The following is a 19,808-nucleotide window of genomic DNA, read 5'->3' on the forward strand; positions in this document are numbered from 1 at the left end:
TCTGGGAAAGTTAGGCTCCTAATTATGGATAAAGTAGTGGTCCACAAGCTGTCAGGAGATCTACTCATTGTTTTTCGTTTGCGTGGAAAACGGAATGTATTCTTTCTGCATACTGGGGCCAGTCTCCAATGGCAGGATTGAACAGCGTGACGTCAGAAATACTTATGGCAACTGAAAGACTTCAGGGGTGTATTTTTTCTCTCATCACAGGTGAAATAACTCTACGGAGGCCAATATCCTGTCACCAAGTCTCCCTTTATTTACACGTGTATAATACATGATATTGATATTTCTCCCCCAGAACCAGCTGTCATAGTGAAGAGAACCTCTGAATCTCCTGTTTATACCTGTCAGGCGGGGCTCCCTGATTGGACCAGTTTAACAGCCCCAATCAGGGAACTCATATTCTATGCAGTCCACCTGGCTAACATGGTTCCAATCTCTAGGATACACGTGCACACAGTCACAAACATACACACACACAAACTCACACAACTACGCACATTCACACATACAAAATCACATTCTCACACACGCACACACACACACACACACACAGAGTCAGCGAGGGGAGGGGAATAGGAAAATACCTCTCTGTCTAATTTTAGCTGACCCTGGTGAAGGCGCTGTCCTTTTAAGAGGATGCCAGGAGTTGAGATGTTTTATCGTGCTGTGTTTCTGTTAACAAAGACAGTCTGAATGACTTACACTCCTCGCTGTGTGGTGTGGAAGTACCCTGATTTGAAAAACGAGGGGATTCAGGGAGATGAGCTGCATCACCTTAGCTCCTTTTCCTACAAAGATTTGGAGGCTTGTCACCCACGCCACAAGGTTGGGAAGGGGGGTGTTAGGCAGGGAAACGTGAGAGCTGAACTGTGCACAGGAACATCCCACAAACAGCAAAGTGAGAGCGACTGGATAAGCTGCTTTTGGAGGATATTGGCTGATGTGGGGGTCCGGGCACATCTCCACAACCACTTTCCTTGCCAACCCCCTTCCCCTCCCACCCAACCACAGTATTCAGGGCCTTGTGGGGTTTTATTGACATCCACCTAAAAATCAAGAGCAAGGATTTGGGAAGGGCTGGCCTTGCTCTTGCACTTCCCTGAGCTAATGTGCAGCCCCCACCAAAACTCCACCTGGCGGCCAGTGCCACCATAAGGACAGTCACAGGGCACAGCACCAAAAAGGACCCATCCTGCAGTCCGGCCTGGGCTGGCAAGACCATCAAAGATCAAAGAACAAAGAACATTACAGCACAGGGGAACGGGCCCTTCGGCCCTCCAAGCCTGCACCGATCCAGATCCTCTACTTAAACCTGCTGCCTATTTTCTAAGGATCTGTGTCTCTCTGCTCCCTGCCCATTCATGTGTCTGTCTAGCTGCGTCTTAAATGTTGCTATTGTGCCCACCTCTACCACCTCCACTGGCAATGCATTCCAGGCACCCACCACACTCGCCATAAAGCACTTTCCATCTTTTCCCTGGGGTCGGGGAGTCCAAAACTAGAGGGCATAGGTTTAAGGTGAGAGGGGAAAGATATGAAAGAGACCTAAGGGGCAACTTTTTCACTCAGAGGGTGGTACATGTATGGAATGAGCTGCCAGAGGATGTGGTGGAGGCTGGTACAATTGCAACATTTAAGAGGCATTTGGATGGGTATATGAATAGGAAGGGGTTGGAGGGATTTGGGTCACGTGCTGGCAGGTGGGACTAGATTGGGTTGGGATGTCTGGTCAGCATGGACGGGTTGGACCGAAGGGTCTGTTTCCGTGCTGTACATCTCTATGACTCTATGACTCTATCTCCCTTAAACTTTTCCCCTCTCACCGTGAACTCATGACCCCTAGTAATTGAATCCCCCACTCTGGCAAAAAGCTTCTTGCGATCCACCCTGTCTATACCTCTTGTGATTTTGTAGACCTCCATCAGACTCCCCCCTCAATCTCCATCTTTCTAATGCAAGTAGTGTGGGGGAAATGTTTCCAGCTCCTTACACACACAGTATCCCTGAGCTCCGTGGAGACACTGTTTCTGCTTGTGCATTATTGAGTGTACGTTTATACTAATTTCAGCAACCGCTGTTAATCCAGGAATTGTCCACAGCCTTGAACACTGGAACATGTTCAGTGTAAAAGATGAAGGAAATTTCCATTGAGTGTAATCCCCAGCCTAAAGATAGCTGTGAGGCTGGAGCACATAGTACCTGGATTAGTGGTGCTGGAAAAGCACAGCAGTTCAGGCAGCATCTGAGGAACAGTAAAATCGACGTTTCGGGCAAAAGCCCTTCATCAGGAATAAAGGCAGAGAGCCTGAAGGGTGGAGAGATAAGTGAGAGGAGGGTGGGGGTGGGGAGAAAGTAGCATAGAGTACAATAGGTAAGTGGGGGAGGGGATGAAGGTGATAGGTTAAGGAGGAGGGTGGAGTGGATAGGTGGAAAAGGAGATAGGCAGGTAGGACAAGTCATGGGGACAGTGCTGAGCTGGAAGTTTGGAACTAGGGTGAGGGGGGGGAAGGGGAAATGAGGAAACTGTTGAAGTCCACATTGATGCCCTGGGGTTGAAGTGTTCCGAGGCGGAAGATGAGGCGTTCTTCCTCTAGGTGTCTGGTGGTGAGGGAGCGGCGGTGAAGGAGGCCCAGGACCTCCATGTTCTCAGCAGAGTGGGAGGGAGAGTTGAAATGTTGGGCCACAGGGCAGTGTGGTTGATTGGTGCGGGTGTCCCGGAGATGTTCCCTAAAGCGCTCTGCTAGGAGGTGCTCAGTCTCCCCAATGTAGAGGAGACCGCGTCAGGAGAAACGGATACAATAAATGATATTAGTGGATGTGCAGGTAAAACTTTGATGGATGTGGAAGGCTCCTTTAGGGCCTTGGATGGAGGTGAGGGAGGATGTGTGGGCGCAGGTTTTACAGTTCCTGCGGTGGCAGGGGAAGGTACCAGGATGGGAGGGTGGATTGTAGGGGGGTCGTGGACCTGACCAGGTAGTCACGGAGGGAACGGTCTTTGCGGAAAGCAGGAATGGGTGGGGAGGGAAATATATCCCTGGTGGTGGGGTCAGTTTGGAGGTGGCGGAAATGTCAGCGGATGATTTGGTTTATGCGAAGGTTGGTAGGGTGGAAGGTGAGCACCAGGGGCGTTCTGTCCTTGTTACATTTGGAGGGGTGGGGTCTGAGGGCAGAGGTGCGAGATGTGGACAAGATTTGTTGGAGGGCATCTTTAACCACGTGGGAAGGGAAATTGTGGTCCTTTAACCATGTGAGAAGGGAAATTGCGTTTCTTTAACCACGTGGGAAGCCTGTATACAGGGCAGTGTGTGTGTATTTGGAACAACAGCTTAAATATCACAGGGTAAGGGAGTTCAGTATTTTTGCTCAATAGCATAGGAGTCATGTCGTTGTAAACATGTTTGCACATGAAGAAACAGCTGGTTGTCTGAGCTCCAGATCCAATGAGTCAGATTTGAAGCCTTTGTACATGAGTTTGTGGGTTAGTTCACTGAGCATATCATTGGACAAACAACTAACAGAACAAACTCTTCCAAACAGAAACTTTGCATAGAGGCACCCAGCCCTCTAAATTGCGAGTTGTTGTTGACCTGCATGAGTGGTGCCAAGCCTATGACTGCAAAGAGAATGTTACTTCCATTTTAAATCACAACCCCATACCAAGATCAACAAACGAGGCAGTAAAACCAGAGAAGGTGCAGTATACAAACGGAGGCAGGATAAGAATGGGCAAAACAACATAGGACCTGAAGAAATAGGTGACATTAACTTGATATTAATTTGAGACAGGTCAAAAGAATATCAATTATAATTTAAAAAAAAATGTATTTTTACATTGCTTTACATTAACACTCACCCACAAAGCATCTCAAAATGCTTTAAGCTAACGTATTAGGCCAATCAGACTGGTTAGTCTGTCCTCAGTTGTTGGTAAGATTTTGGAGTCCATTGCGAAGGTTGAGATTTCTGAATACTTGGAAGTGTATGGTAAAATAGGGCCAAGTCAGCATGGTTTCATCAAGGGGTGGTCATGCCTGACAAACCTGCTAGAATTCTTTGAGAAAGTATTGAGCAGGTTAGACCAAGGAGAGTCAATGAATATTATCTACTTGGACTTCAAGAAAGCCTCTGACAAGGTGCTGACAGGAGGCTACTGAATAAAATAAGGATCGATGGTGTCAGAGGCAAGGTGCTGGCATGGATAGAAGATTGGCTGTCTGACAAAAAGCAGAGATTAGGGATAAAAGAGTTCTTCTCAGGATGGCAGTCAGAGACAAGTGGTGTTCCACAAGGGTCAGTGTTGGAACCACAACTTTTCACTTTATACATTAATGATCTGGATGAAGGAACTGATGGCATTCCAATTAATTTTGCAGATGATTCAAAGATAGGTGGAGGGGCAAGTAGTATTGAGGAGGCGGGGAGTCTGCAGAAAGATTTAGACTGGTTAGGAGAGTGGACAAAGAAGTGGCAGATGAAATGCAATGTTGTAACGTGCAAGGTCATAGGATGAGGGAGCTACTGGCTTGGCCAGCATTTATTGCCCATCCCTGACGTTAGTTAAGAGTCGACCACATTACTGTGGATCTGGAGTTATATGTAGCCCAGACCAAGTAAGGATGGCAGTTTCCTTCCTTAAAGGACATTAGTGAACCAGATGGGTTTTGCCTGACAATCAAACAGTGGATTCATGGTCGTTATTTGACTCTTGATTCCAGATTTTTATTGAATCCAAATTCCACCATTTGCCGCGATTGTCAGGTGCTGTGGGATGACCCAGAGAGGCTATGTTTTTCCGTCTCTCTTCCTTATGGCCAAATATCGACAAGGCCAGGGTGATAGCGGAAATTCGGGATGCTTCGCTCTGACTGGGAGGTAATTTTCCACAAATGGGGCAAGGTCCGAGGCTGTGGATTGCAGTATTTTTCCGACTCAGAAGTGTGTCAATGTCAACGATATGAAGCAATGATCCCTTTGTGGACACACTGAGTTGACATGCCGAGCAGTGGAATGAATGTTGAATTTGTGAGATTACACAGTGGCCCATCAAGGAGGGAATGACGTCCTAAATGACGTGCGTATTGATTCATTCCTGCAGCCAAGGTTTGGAGATTTACTCAGAATAATCTATTTAATCGATGTACATCATGCAATGACATTTCCTGGATATTCTGTTGCATCTGATGTTCACTCACACTCTCACACACACAAACACAAACACGGTAAATCTCTGGATTAAGCTGTATATATCGAACTCCATCTCCTGTTTTTACAATGGAGGTGTTATTTTGAAGAAACGCATTGACAGTTTTGTCAATTAACGGATAAGGTCACATTTATATTGATCCATTAATGTTCAAAATGCTAATGACGCAGGACTGTGATCTCAACCTCAAGCCATGGTTGGATACAAAGAGTATTGAGTTTATCTAAAGCCTTGTGGAAATGGATGATTCGATTTCATTTATGTTAGTGTTTGATGGGGCTCTCTGAGGGCAATTTAGCTGCTGTCATTCTGACATGATGACTGCGACAATGTCTCCCATTGTCTTGTTGGTGTAAACCACATTGGAACACCTTGAACCCCTGAAGGGAGCTTTATAAATGGCAATGCTGTGTCTAGTGGTAATGCCACTGAAATGTACTCCAGTATGCCAGACAAATCTCTGAGGGTGAGAGTTCAAATCTCACCTTGGTAGCTTGTCTGATTTAACCTCAATGAATAATGTGTCTAGTAGAGTCATAGAGTTTTACAGCATGGAAATAGACCCCTCGATCGAACTCTTCCATGCCGGCCAGATATCCTAAATTAGTCTAGTCCCATTGGCCAGCATTTGGCCCATATCTCTCTCTGACCCCCTTCCTATTCATTTACCCACCCAGTTGTCTTTTAAATGTTGTAATTGTACCAGCCCCCACCATCTCCTCTGACAGCTCATTCCATCAGTGCAAAAATGTACGAAAATGTTGCCCCGAATGTCCCCTTTAAATTTTTCCCTCTCACCTAAAACCTATGCCCTCTAGTTTTGGACTCCCTTATCTTAGGAAAAAGATCTTGGCTCTTTACTCTATCCGTGCCCTTCATGATATTATAAACCTCCATAAACCCCTCAGCCTCCAACATTCCAGGGAAAATAGCTCCAACCTATTCAGCCTCTGTCTATAGGTCAAATGCTCCAATCCCGGCAACATCCTTCTAAATCTTTTATGCACCCTTTCAAGTTTAACAAAATCTTTCCTGTAGGGAGGACAGAACTGAACGCAATATTCCAAAATTGGCCTCACCAATGTCCGAACATGACCTCCCAATTCCTATACTCAATGCATTGACCATAGAGTCAGACAGTCATAGAGATGTAAAGCATGGAAACAGACCCTTCGGTCCAACCCGTCCATGCTGACCAGATATCCCAACCCAATCCAGTCCCACCTGCCAGCACCTGGCCATGTCCCTCCAACCCCTTCCTATTCATATACCCATCCAAATGCCTCTTAAATGTTGCAATTATACCAGCCTCCACCACTTCCTCTGGCAGCTCATTCCATACACGTACCACCCTCTGTGTGAAAAAGTTGCCCCTTAGGTCTTTTTTATATCTTTCCCTTCTCACCCTATACCTTTGCCCTCTAGTTCTGGACTCCCCGACCCCAGGGAAAAGACTTTGTCTATTTACTCTATCCATGCCCCTCATAATTTTGTAAACCTCTACAAGGTCACCCCTCAGCCTCTGATGCTCCAAGGAAAGCAACCCCAGCCTGTTCAGCCTCTCCCTGTAGCTCAAATCCTCCAACCCTGGCAACATCCTTGTAAATCTTTTCTGAACCCTTTCAAGTTTCACAACATCTTTCCAATAGGAAGGAGACCAGAATTGCATGCAATATTCCAACAGTGGCCTAACCAATGTCCGATGACCAATGAAGGCAAGCGTACAAAATGCCTTCTTCACCACCCTGTCTACCTGCAACTCCACTTTCAAGGAGTTGTCAAACAAGTCTCAATCGATTCATATATTCATACAGTGCAGGAAAGTCCCTTTGACCCATTGACATCCGTACCACGAAAGGTGCACTAATCCCAATTTCCTGCACTTGTCCCATATTCTTGAATGATGGAGTCTATGAAGACATTGCTGTAAAAATAAACACCTGGTTCATTGCAGGTGTAGGAAACCATCTGTCCATACCTGGTCTGGTCTCCACTTAACTCCACCTCCACAGCCATGGTGTTGACTCTTAACTGTCCTTTGGTTTGAGGAGAAAGTGAGGTCTGCAGATGCTGGAGATCAGAGCTGAAAATGTGTTGCTGGAAAAGCGCAGCAGGTCAGGCAGCACCCAGGGAACAGGAGAATCGACGTTTCGGGCATAAGCCGTTCTTCAGGAATGGGGAAAGTTTGTCCAGCAGGCTAAGATAAAAGGTAGGGAGGAGGGACTTGGGGGAGGGGTGTTGGAAATGTGATAGTGGAAAGAGGTCAAGGTGAGGGTGATAGGTCAGACTGGGGTGGGGGCGGAGAGGTCGGGAAAAAGATAGCAGGCTAAGATAAAAGGTAGGGAGGAGGGACTTGGGGGAGGGGCGTCGGAAGTGTGATAGGTGGAAAGAGGTCAAGGTCTTCTTCCCGACCTCTCCGCCCCCACCCCTGTCTGACCTATCACCCTCACCTTGACCTCTTTCCACCTATCACATTTCCGACGCCCCTCCCCCAAGTCCCTCCTCCCTACCTTTTATCTTAGCCTGCTGGACAAACTTTCCTCATTCCTGAAGAAGGGCTTATGCCCGAAACGTCGATTCTCCTGTTCCCTGGATGCTGCCTGACCTGCTGCGCTTTTCCAGCAACACATTTTCAGCTCTGTCCTTTGGTTTGACCAAGCAAGGCACTCAGTTAGATGACAGTTAGCGATGGGCAAAAGATACTGGCTATATTCCACAAAATAATTTGAGAAAAATGACTACCTTCTAATTTTTGAGCTTCCCATTAAAGATAAGATCCCAAGGGTTTGGTGCTAATGGTGATTCGGGTGGTGTGTCACAGAGAGGTTAGGAGGGCAGCCCAGCAAGGGGCAAGTGGTGACAATTCCATAACAGCAGGCACTGTGCCAGATTTTGGGTTCTTAGATGGGCGTCAGACCTGGTGTCAGAGTTGAAAGTGTTCAGTCCATCCCTCTCTTCCAGTGTGCACGTGCTCATCCCATTTCCATGGTTACTAGCCCAGGGAGTCCAAGGAATTAAACAGAATTAAAGTCCAGGCGTAGGCCATTCATTCTCCTCTGAGACAACTTCATCTAGTCCTATTACATAAATCCTTTTATAAGCTCAGAGACTGTAGGAGAAACTCAGCAGGTCTGGTAGCATCTGTGGAGAGAGAGAGAAACAGAGTTAATGTCCAACGTAACTCTTTGTCAGAAGTAAATAAGAAAGTTCCTTTGTCCCTCATGGACTGATCCAGTTTTCCCTTACAGCATCTATGTTTATAAAAACATGAGGGGCATAGGTAAGGTGAGTGGCCAAGGCCATTTAATTTAGGGTAGGGCATAGGTTTAAAGTGCTTGTGGAAAGATTTAATAGGGACCTGAGGAGCAATGTTTTCACGCAGAGGATGGTGCACATATAGAATGAGTTGCCTGAGGAAGTGGTGGACAATTACAACAATTAAAGTATATTAGGACATGTACATTGATAGAAAAGGTTTAGAGGGATATCGGACAAACACTGACACAGGGGGCTAGTTTTCAGTTGGCATGGATGAGTTGGGCCGAAGGGCCTGTTTCCATGACTCTGTCAATATAGCAGAGCAATCAATGCTTTACTAATTGCAGTCATAAAGTAGTGACATTAAGAATCAATTAACTGTTCATTTGGACCCACTTGAAGCCTATTTATAGCACCATAAAATGAATAGAACATTTATTCTAATCATTAGAGTAAAACTCCTGAAACAGCAAGGCTGCGTGATCGCTTCTTTGTTGTCAAGCCAGGGTGGTCAAACGGCAAAGGATGAAGACCATTTCAAGATGGCAAGGTGGAGTTGGGAATTTCTGAGGCGCCAATTTGGCAGTATGACTCCTGTTGCCCATTTCCAGCCCGGATTGGCACTACTGAAATGTGAGTGGCTTGCCAGCAACAAGTATGTTGGGCAGATTGCTTTTGGATAAAGGCAGAGTGCCATTCTGGGGGCAAGTGGGACATGAGCAGCTAACCTCAGTAACTAGGGGGTTACAGACGGTCAGCAAGAGAGTGAGGAGTGAGTCATTGAGTCAACTTACAGCATGGAAACAGACCTTTCTGTGCTACCAGTCCATGCCAACCATGTTCCCAAACTAAATTAGTTCCACTGCAAACGTTTGGCCCATATCCCTCCAAACATTTCCTATTCATGAACATATCCAAGTGTCTTTTAAGTGTTGTAACTGGACCTGCATCCACCACTTCCTCAGAAAGTTCATTCCACAGATGAATCACTGTGTACAGAACTTGCCCTCATGTCCTTTTTAAATCTTTCTCCCCTCATCTTAAAAATATATCCCCTAGTTTTGAACTCCCCCACCCTGGGGAAAAGACCCTTGTCATTCACCTTATGATTTTATAAACCTCAATAAAGTCACCCTTCAACCTCCAGTGAAAGAGATCTCAGTCTTTCCAGTCTATTTTTGTATCGCATACCCTCCATTCTCAGCAACATCCTCGGAATATTTTCTGAACCCTCTCTAATTTAATACTACCTTTCCCATAACAGAGCAATTAGAACCATACACAGTACTCCAAAAGAGGTCTTGCCAACGTCCTGTTTAATCTTAACATGACATCCCAACTCCTAAACTCAAAGGTCTGAGCAATGAAGGCAAGCATGCTGAACGCCTTCTTAACCACCCTGTCAAATGTGATGCAAACTTCAAATAATTATGTAAATGAACTCCTACGTTTTTCTTATCTACCACACTGCCCAAGTTCCTAACTTTAATTGTATAAGCCCCCTCCCCACCCCCGTTTGCTTTACCGAAATGCAATACCTCGCATTTATCCAAATAAAACTCCATCAGCCACTTCTCAGCCCATTGACCCAATTGATCAAGGTCTCTTTGTGGGCGATGAGAAATACCTCAGCTCAGAGAGTTGTCAGGATTTGGAATCTGCTGCCTGGGAAAGTGGTGGAGGTGGATTCCGTCGGAGGTGTCAAATGAGAGCTAGATATACATTTGAAATTGATAAAGTTAGAAATTGATAATGGAGATAGGGCTGGAGAGTGGAACTAGGATAGCGCTGTCAGGAGCAGGTACACATATGAATGGCCTTCTTCTATCCTGTAAAATTCTATGATTCTCCGACTCTAAGGGAATTGGGCTGTGTGGCTGAAGTAAGACCCCAGTCACTTCAATGAAATTAACTTGCAAACTGATTGTTCCATCTTACTTCGGTGGTAGGCAAAGGGTACTGAGGGATAGGATTTATGAGTATCTGGAAAGACACTGCTTGATTAGGGACAGCCAGCACGGATTTGTGAAGGGTAGGTCTATCGCAATTTCCCCCCCGACGTGGTCGACGGTGCCCTCCACCGCATCTCCTCCACTTCCCGCTCCTCCGCCCTTGAGCCCCGCCCCTCCAACCGCCACCAGGACAGAACCCCACTGGTCCTCACCTACCACCCCACCAATCTCCATGTACAGCGCATCATCCGCCGTCATTTCCGCCACCTCCAAACAGACCCCAGCACCAAGGATATATTTCCCTCCCCTCCCCTATCAGCTTTCCGTAGAGACCACTCCCTCCGCGACTCCCTTGTCAGATCCACACCCCCCACCGACCCAACCACCACTCCCGGCACCTTCCCTTGCAACCGCAGGAGGTGCAACACTTGCGCCCACACCTCCCCCCTCACTTCTCTCCAAGGCCCCAAGGGAAACTTCCATATCCGCCACAGATTCACCTGCACCTCCACCCACATCATCTACTGCATCCGCTGCAGCCGGTGTGGCCTCCTCTATATTGGGGAGACAGGCCGCCTACTTGCGGAGCGATTCAGAGAGCACCTCTGGGCCACCCGGACGAACCAACCCAACCAACCTGTGGCACAGCATTTCAACTCCCCCTCCCACTCCACCGAGGATATGCAGGTCATTGGACTCATCCACCGCCAAACCACAACAACCCGACGGTCGGAGGAGGAGCGTCTTATCTTCCGACTGGGAACCCTCCAACCGCAGGGGATGAACTTGGACTTCACCAGTTTCTTCATCCCCCCTCCCCCCACCTTGTCTCAGCCGGATCCTTCCAGCCCGGCACCGCCTTCCTGACCTGCAGTCTTCTTCTTGACCTCTCCGCCTCCACCCTACTCCGACCTATCACCCTCACCTTGACCTCTTTCCACCTATCACATTTCCAACTCCCCTCCTCCAAGTCCCTCCTCCCTACCTTTTATCTTCTCCTGCTGAACACTCTCTGCTCATTCCTGAAGAAGGGCCTGTGCCCGAAACGTCGAATCTCCTGTTCCCTGGATGCTGCCTGACCTGCTGTGCTGTTCCAGCAATAAAGTTTCAACTTTGATCTCCAGCATCTGCAGACCTCACTTTCTCCTCGAAGGGTAGGTCTTGCCTTACAAGTCTTATTGAATTCTTTGAGGAGGTGACCAAGCATGTGGATGAGGGTAGAGCAGTGGATGTAGTGTACATGGATTTTAGAAAGGCATTTGATAAGGTTCCCCGTGGTAGGCTTATGCAGAAAGTCAGGAGGCATGGGATAGAGGGAAATTTGGCCAGTTGGATAGAAAACTGCCTAACTGGTCGAAGTCAGAGAGTGGTGGTAGATGGTAAATATTCAGCCTGGAGCCCAGTTACAAGTCGAGTTCCGCAGGGATCAGTTCTGGGTCCTCTGCTGTTTGTAATTTTTATTAATGACTTGGATGAGGGAGTCGAAGGGTGGGTCAGTAAATTTGCAGACGATACGAAGATTGGTGGAGTTGTGGATAGTGAGGAGGGCTGTTGTCGGCTGCAAAGGGACTTGGATATGATGCAGAGCTGGGCTGAGGAGTGGCAGATGGAGTTCAACCCTGTCAAGTGTGAGGTTGTCCATTTTGGAAAGACAAATAAGAATGCGGAATACGGGGTTAACGGTAGGGTTCTTAGTAAGGTGGAGGAGCAGAGGGATAGAACATAGAACATAGAACAATACAGCACAAAACAGGCCCTTTGGCCCACGATGTTGTGCTGAACATTTGTCCGAGCTTAAGCACCCATCCATGTACCTATCCAATTGCCGCTTAAAGGTCACCAATGATTCTGACTCTGCCACACTCAGACAGGCAGGGCATTCCATGCCCCCACCACTCTCTGGGTAAAGAACCCACCCCTGACATCTCCCCTATACCTTCCACCCTTCACCTTAAATTTATGTCCCCTTGTAACACTCTGTTGTACCCGGGGAAAAAGTTTCTGACTGTCTACTCTATCTATTCCTCTGATCATCTTATAAACCTCTATCAAGTCACCCCTCATCCTTCGCCGTTCCAATGAGAAAAGACCTAGCACTCTCAACCTATCCTCGTACGACCTATTCTCCATTCCAGGCAACATCCTGGTAAATCTTCTCTGCACCCTCTCCAAAGCTTCCACATCTTTCCTAAAGTGAGGTGACCAGAACTGCACACAGTACTCCAAATGTGGCCTAACCAAAGTCCTGTACAGCTGCAACATCACTTCACGACTCTTGAATTCAATCCCTCTGCTAATGAACGCTAATACACCATAGGCCTTCTTACAAGCCCTATCCACCTGAGTGGCAACTTTCAAAGTCCTATGAACATAGACCCCAAGATCCCTCTGTTCCTTCACCTTACTAAGAACCCTACCGTTAACCCTGTATTCCACATTCTTATTTGTCCTTCCAAAATGGACAACCTCACACTTGACAGGGTTGAACTCGATCTGCCACTCCTCAGCCCAGCTCTGCATCATATCTAAGTCCCTTTGCAGCCGACAACAGCCCTCCTCACTATCCACTACTCCACCAATCTTTGTATCATCTGCAAATTTACTGACCCACCCTTCGACTCCCTCATCCAAGTCATTAATAAAAATTACGAACAGCAGAGGATCCAGAACTGATCCCTGTGGAACTCCACTTGTAACTGGGCTCCAGGCTGAATATTTACCATCTACCACCACTCTCTGACTTCGACCGGTTAGCCAGTTTTCTATCCAATTGGCCAAATTTCCCTCTATCCCATGCCTCCTGACTTTCCGCATAAGCCTACCACGGGGAACCTTATCAAATGCCTTACTAAAATCCATGTATACTACATCCACTGCTCTACCCTCATCCACATGCTTGGTCACCTCCTCAAATAATTCAATCAGACTTGTAAGGCAAGACCTACCCTTCACAAATCCGTGCTGGCTGTCCCTAATCAAGCAGTGTCTTTCCAGATACTCATAAATCCTATCCCTCAGTACCCTTTCCATTATTTTGCCTACCACCGAAGTAAGACTAACTGGCCTGTAATTCCCGGGGTTATCCCTATTCCCTTTTTTGAACAGGGGCACAACATTCGCCACTCTCCAGTCCCCTGATACCACCCTATTGACAGTGAAGACGAAAAGATCATTGCTAACGGTACTGCAATTTCCTCTCTTGCTTCCCACATAATCCTAGGATATATCCCGTCAGGCCCGGGGGACTTGTCTATCCTCAAGTTGTTCAAAATGTCCAACACATCTTCCTTCCTAACAAGTATCTCCTCTAGCTTACTAGTCCGATTCACACTCTCCTCTTCAACAATACGGTTCCTCTCGTTCGTAAATACTGAAGAATCTTGGGGTCTATGTTCATAGATCTTTGAAAGTTGCCACTCAGGTGGATAGAGCTTGTAAGAAGGCACAACATCGTGGGCCGAAGGGCCTGTTCTGTGCTGTATTGTTCTATGTTCTATGTTCTATATAAGGGGAGATTTGCCAGGGCTGTGCATGGTGAAAGGGCCAATCTGGCAGCAATTTGCACAAAGCCATCACAGGCATGGTCCAGCACTGGCAATGGGGTCTGACCCTGTTGATTGATTACATTCCCCACAGTGGAAGTAGGCCCTTCGGCCCAACAAGTCCACACCGACCCTCTGAAGAGCAACCCACCCAGACCCACCTCCCTTTGACTAATGCATCTAACACTATGGGCAACTTAGCAGGGCCAATTCACCTGACTTGCACATCTTTGGACTGTGGGAGGAAATCCATGCAGACATTGGCAGAATGTGCAAATTCCACACAGACAGTCGCCCAAGGCTGGAATCAAACCTGGGGACCCCGGTGCTGTGAGGCAGCAGTGCTTACCACTGAGCCCCTGTTCATGATTTGGAAGGTGATTGAGCAGTCCCAGAGGCCTGTGAATCTTCAACCTGAGTTCTTCTCTTCGCTATGTCACAGGAATTGTTCTTTGCCCTCTGCCCCCATCCTCCACCACCTTGGAGTTCCAGAAATATACAATTGATCCAGAACAGAAAGCTGCCGAGTCAGCGATTCAAGCTGGATGTCATTTTTTTCTGTAATAATTACACCGCAGCATTGTAAATTATCAGTCAGTTGGCTCACCAATCAGTGATTGCATTCAAGGAATTGCCTGTATATTGACTGAAGGCCACTGTTTTACTGCACACTTGATAAAGAAGCAGTTGGCTTCCTCAGCTGAGTTACAGGAATGAGGTTACCCCTGTGCTGACTCTGCACTTGGGGCTGACCTATGTGCTGCCGTCTGCCTCAGAGAGTCATTTGGTACAGCAGAGAGTCTTTGGCCCATTGAATCTGCACTGACAAATGGAAAAAAAAACAGGATTGGTTGTCAGCTCTTTCAAATGTCACAACTCCACCTTCACCAGAAAGTGCTTGCTATGAAGAGTGGTTGAGTAGGTTAGGTTTATTTTCATTAGAAAAAGGGAGATTGAGGGAGGGAACTGATTAAGGTTCACAAAATCATGAAGGGTATAGACTGGGTGGATAGAGACAAGCTTTTTCCCAGGGTGAAGGATTCAATAACGCTTTCAAGGTGAGAGGTGAAAAGCTTAAGGCAAGTACTTCACACAGAGGGTGGTGGGTGTCTGGAACACATTGCCAGCAGAGGTGGTAGAGGCAGGCACGGTAGATTCATTTAAGGTGCATCTGGACAGATGTATGAGTAGGTGGGGAGCAGAGGGATACAGATGCTTAGGAATTGACCGACAGGTTTAGACATTTGGATTGGCTCAGACTTGGAGGGCCGAAAAGCCTGTTCCTGGACTGTAAATTTTCTTTGTTCTTTGTTCTAAAACCTGCAGATTCGCATTCCCTTGTGGAACACCAGGCTTATCCAGTCTCCAGGATTATCCCACAGAATCTAGGAATTAAAGTATTCCACGACTTGTAGCTTGAATCCACCTTCCTCCCTCTTCAATATCCTGGGAAGTCAAAGATCCGTCCATCTCTATCTCAAACATATTCAATGGTGGAGCATCCACAGCCTCCTGGGGGACAGAGAATATTATAGATTTGAAAATCTTTGAGGGAAGATATTCCTCCTTCCCTTAGACCAAAATGAGTGGCCTTTCATTCTGAGACTCTGTTTTTGAAGGCAAGGTGAAACAATCCCTCAGTGTCCATCCTGTTATAGAGTCATAGAGATGTACAGCACAGAAACAGACCCCGCAGTCCAATTCATCCATGATAACTAGATATCCTAAATAACTCCAGTCCCATTTGCCAGCATTTGGCCCATATCTGTCTAAATCCATCCTATTCATATACCCATCCAGATGCTTTTTAAATGTTGTCATTGCACCCACCATCACCACTTCCTCCGGCAGCTTGTTCCATCCTCATTCCTGATGAAGGGCTTTTACCCGAAATGTCAATTTTCCTGCTTCTCAGATGCTGCCTGACCTGCTGTGCTTTTCCAGTTCCACTCTAATCTTGACTCTGATCTCCAGCATCTGTTTTAGATTTAGATTACTTACAGTGTGGAAACAGGCCCAACAAGTCCACACCGACCCGCCGAAGCGTAACCCACCCATACCCCTACATTTACCCCTTACCTAACACTACGGGCAATTTAGCATGGCCAATTCACCTGACCTGCACATCTTTGGACTGTGGGAGGAAACCGGAGCACCCGGAGGAAACCCACACAGACACGGGGAGAACGTGCAAACTCCACACAGTCAGTCGCCTGAGGCGGGAATTGAACCCGGGTCTCTGGCGCTGCGAGGCAGCAGTGCTAACCACTGTACCACCGTGCCACCCACAACAGTATCTGCTGTACCCACTCCTGCCTGTTCCGTACACGTACCATGCTTTGTGTGAAAAAGATGCCCCTTAGGTCCCTTTTAAATCTTTCCCACCTCAGCTCAAACCTCGAATTTTGGACTCCCCTACCCTAGGGAAAAGACCTTGTCTATTCACACTATTCAGGCCCATCATGATTTTATAAACCTCTTTAAGGTCACCTCTCGGTCTCCAATGCTCCAGGGAAAATAGTTGCAGCCTTTTCATTCTCTCCACAACACCACAATCCCAGCAACATCCTCGTAAATCTTTTCTGAACCCTTTCAGATTTCACAACATCCTGCCAATATTATGTCCATTTAGAATCTCAAAGCCTGTCATTCTTTTCAACTCCAGAGAGTGTAGGACCAGTTCACTCAGTGAACTTTCACTCTACTGTCTCCAACGCAATTATATTGCTCCCTAAATGGCTCGACCAAAACTACACACAATATTCCAAATGTGTCCACCAAGAGCTTGCAATCGGAGCAAGGCTTCCTCTTTTCCCTGTATCCCAATCCCCTTGTAATAAAAACCAATGTGCTATTTGCCTTCCTAACTGCTTGCTATATCTTCCTGTATTCCTTGTACAAGTACCTGGAAGGTAGTTTTGAATATCCACATTTGGTAGTCCCATCAGTTGGGAATGCTAAATTGTCCAGGGAGGAGTTTATTGGAACTGGAGGCTAATCTGCCAGTTTCAACTTTCCTTTTGGTTTTGCACCCAGCCATTTATAAAAACAGTGTGGTCACTCACTGAAGAAAGAGTGAACATTGTGTGACAATTACATATGCGCTCTGAGTGCATATTGACCATGGCCCTGAGCGTCATGCCAGACAGTAAAGAGGACTAAAGTGTGAACAGTGTGCATTGGGCACTGAGCCAACCTGATATGGTCACTGGCTGGACACAAAGTGGACAATAACTAGAATGGAGTGTGACTGGATACTGGATGGCGAGTGATTGGACACTGAGTGGGCACTGGATGGACAGTGTGTGGATACAGACCTGTCCAGCATACCACAGAAGAGTCATACTAGACTTGAAACGTTAACTCTGTTTCTCTCTGCATCAATGTCGCCAGACCAGCTGAGTTTATCCAGCATTCTCTGTGTTTGTTTCCGATTTCCAATATCTGCATATTTTACTTTTAATTCATCACTCCTGATTAGAAACCAAATGATGACTGAATGAATAATGGTCCCGTACTGACTGGGCACCATTTGCAGGGAAAGGCCACATTTACATGGCACTGGGAGGGAACCTCCTGGATGTTGATCGCACTCTTTGGGTAAACCTGCAGCAGGTTTGGCATCTGTAGATGGGCATCAAGTGGCAAGGGCTCAATGCTCCCCATTCCTCCATTGGTGGTGTGTCCATTTGGCTAATATTCTGCATTTTCTGTCCAAGTTACAGCCAAATCTCCTTGAACTGCTTGCACAGTCCGTGAGTATGACTTGATGATGAGACGAGTGAACAGGAATGTGATCGGGAATTGCACTCTGAGGAGGACGCAGATTGGAGTTGCCCTGATTAGAATTGGCACTGATGGGATTGTTAAGATGCACAGAAACCACATTGAAGCAATTAAGTCTCTTGTCATATAAAACGAAATGGAATGCACAATACTTGTTTAATCACTTGCTCTGGTTCCAAGATTTAATCATTAGTACAGTTTAATCTAAGGGAATGAATTCTGTGAACTGAGGTCATGTCCTGTGAATGGTCATGAGGAACATTGAAATCTGCAGAGCGAGGAAAACACCCACTGATGCTTTGTTCCATTTTAGTGATTGTGGAGAATTTCTCTCCCTGCATGTTCGCTGCGGCTGTGACACTGTATTCTGCACTCTGTTCTGCTACCCTGATCTGCCTATAGAGCACACAATCAAACACTTTTCACTCAATCTTTGTACTTTTGACAGCAATCAATCAATGAATCAAGAATCCTGATTTCTCAAAAGGACTTTCCATTCTGGGGTAACCCCACCCACAGTATAACCCACTCTTACAAGTGACAGAGGGCTACATAAACAGACCACATCGCACTACCCCCCCTCCCCCCCCAACACACACACACAGACCCTCTCTCATATATTCACACACACACTCATACATGCACCTTCTCACAGACTTATACCACTTTACACTCACGCTCACACACATACACACACTCTCTCTCAAACACTCATAACCCCTGCCCCCTCTAACCCCCCACACACCAACATGTATATACACACACATATAAGTTTGTGGGGTGAATTTGTACTTGCAGAATACATTTTACTTTGCTCAAAAACTGCATGAATCCATATAAGATTCTGTAAAGCCATTTTTTTTTAGATTAGAATCAGTCTGAGCATTGTGGCACAGACAGCCTCACACAGGGCAATCACACCTTAAATGCATGATCTGAGTCGACATGACACCAATTGTTAAAGTTTACTTTTAAATGTTCTGCGATTTATATATGAAAGAACTGAAACCAATATGTTCATTCTAAAAGATGAGAGACTTAACAAACAACCCAGCTGTTTTTCAGTATATAATTTCAGTTACATCACACTGTAAACGTTTGCTATAAATTCTGTGTCTTATGATTTTATACTCCACAACCATCTGATGGAGGAGCGGTGCTCCAAAAGCTAGTGCTTACAAATAAACCTGTTGGACCATAACCTGGTGTGTGATTTTTAACTTTGTCCACCCCAGTCCAACTCCAAATCATACCAGCCCTCAGCTGATTACAGTAGGATTCTTGTTTTTAGTTCCTGTAACACGGGCAGATCACACAATACTGAAGGATTCAATCAATCTTTGTTACAACTCCTGGTGTCTTTGCGTGTACACTACAATCACAGGCACATGCATACAGTCGTCTGCTTTTCCTCCCCAGCGTATCATGCTGCAAGGAGACTCAGGACAATGGGAACTGAGAGTGTCATACCATTTGCTCACACAGTGAGCACATCTCTTAATGGTACATTGTGCAGTGGGCCTGGTGGTGGAGGTTGTAACCAATTGATAGCTCCACATGTACAACATTGTGTTCAACATGAGGACTTCATTAAAGTTAGACTGAGGTGCCTGTCTGCAGGGCGTGTGCTGCGTGGTAGGGATGTCACATGACTGTGGTAGACTAGGAGACGTGTACATTTCAAACCAAACGTTCCCCTTTTCATACAATGTGCATTTCTTGGTACCCAAGTTTCCCTATATACAGGGAGGAGGAGAAAGTGAGGGCTGCAGATGCTGGAGCTCAGAGTCGAGAGAGTGGTGCTGGAAAAGCACAGCAGGCCAGGCAGCATCCGAGGAGCAGGAGAATCAACGTTCTGGGCATTAGCCCTTCATCAGGAATGATGCTTTTGGGTCGGGGGCTGAGCGATAAATGGGAGGGGGGGTCGATGGGGTTGAGGGGAGGTAGCTGGGAAAGCGAAAGGTGGATGAAGGTGAGGGAGAAAGTGATTAGTCGGGGGGGAGACATGAACGGGTCTGGAGGGCGGTGCCGAGTTGGAGGCTTGGGACTGGGATAATGTGG

General features: G+C 46.7%; 1 long non-coding RNA gene across 1 annotated transcript; it reads left to right on the top strand.

Moving 5' to 3' along the window:
- Positions 1-255: 255 nt before the first annotated feature.
- On the top strand, positions 256-18,942 carry LOC148149215 (uncharacterized). Its single transcript, XR_015758227.1, has 3 exons — positions 256-5,225; positions 8,919-9,100; positions 17,681-18,942. It is a non-coding gene; the product is annotated as an uncharacterized LOC148149215 (long non-coding RNA).
- Positions 18,943-19,808: the final 866 nt, after the last annotated feature.

Source organism: Chiloscyllium plagiosum, unplaced genomic scaffold (genome assembly GCF_037043375.1).
Source record: "Chiloscyllium plagiosum isolate Xiang-an unplaced genomic scaffold, Cpla_swu_hap1 HiC_scaffold_9, whole genome shotgun sequence".
Classification (NCBI taxonomy): Eukaryota; Metazoa; Chordata; class Chondrichthyes; order Orectolobiformes; family Hemiscylliidae; genus Chiloscyllium; species Chiloscyllium plagiosum.